We start from the raw sequence: 1063 nt of genomic DNA on the forward strand, positions 1-1063 counted from the left end.
TTCACATCTCCTTAAATTAATAAAAGGCTAGAATTAACAGATGACAGAAAGAGGTTTATTTAATGTTTGCTTGCTAATACTGGACAAAATAAATAGCATCCTTTTTTTCAAAGATAATTCCATCTTTTTCCTTTTGAAAATGAACTTGTTTATGAAATCTGAAAGTTTGGCAATCACTGTCAGGATTATTTAAACAGAAATAGCTCTTTGTGTTTTTCCCCAAAATACACATTCCTTGTTCTCCAGGGAAGAATTCAAGTATAACAAAACTGGAGTGGGCATATGTTGTTGAAAAAGCTCCCGAGTGCTTTGAAGGGGCTTCCCTACTTTGGACTCTGGTTTAGTGGACAATTTAGGAAACTCTTAGTGTTCAACAATGAGGAAAACTGCTAAAAAATAGGGCAGTGGAGGAGACAGGAAGGCTGGATGTGAGTGGCATATTCTTAGAATTAACAAAGCTCAAGAATATGTAGATAGTTCTGAAGAAAGATAAAAAGTGGAGCTCAGAGAAGTCTCCAGATTTTTGGCTCTGGAAATGACCCAAGTTTGGTGTCCATCAGTGAAGCGTCCTTTCACATGGGGTTCCCATTCTTCTACTTTGTTCCCAAGAATTAATAATACTTACCTGGCAAGGGAGATACCACAACCATAAAGGTGGTTTTCACAGGGTGAGGCTTATCCATTGCACTCCAGATATGATTTCCCCAAATGTGGGTAACTGCATAATTTGTGATAGTGGGGGACTAGACTCATGCTTTCTCCTACCAGGGGTGTGGGGGCGAGTGTCGGGAGACAAAATATGCTCTTCAAAGACATGTCCTCAGTGTCCTACTTCCTCCAACTTCAATAGCCCATTCAACTATGAACTCATCAGTGGATTAATTCATTGATAAGATCAGCACTCTCATGATCCAATCACTTCCCAAAAGCCCCACCTCTGAACATTGTTACAATGGAAAGTCCCCCAAAAGCTGTTGAGCTTTTGGGGGACATTCCAGATCCAAACTATAGCACATTCACTCTTAGGGACTCTGCAGCACCACTATACCATTATGACAGTGAG

General features: G+C 40.2%; 1 pseudogene; it reads left to right on the top strand.

Moving 5' to 3' along the window:
* The first annotated feature begins 617 nt into the window (after positions 1–617).
* Positions 618–764, top strand: LOC120890079 (U1 spliceosomal RNA; annotated as a pseudogene).
* Positions 765–1063: the final 299 nt, after the last annotated feature.

Source organism: Ictidomys tridecemlineatus, chromosome 4 (assembly GCF_052094955.1).
Source record: "Ictidomys tridecemlineatus isolate mIctTri1 chromosome 4, mIctTri1.hap1, whole genome shotgun sequence".
Taxonomy (NCBI): domain Eukaryota; kingdom Metazoa; phylum Chordata; class Mammalia; order Rodentia; family Sciuridae; genus Ictidomys; species Ictidomys tridecemlineatus.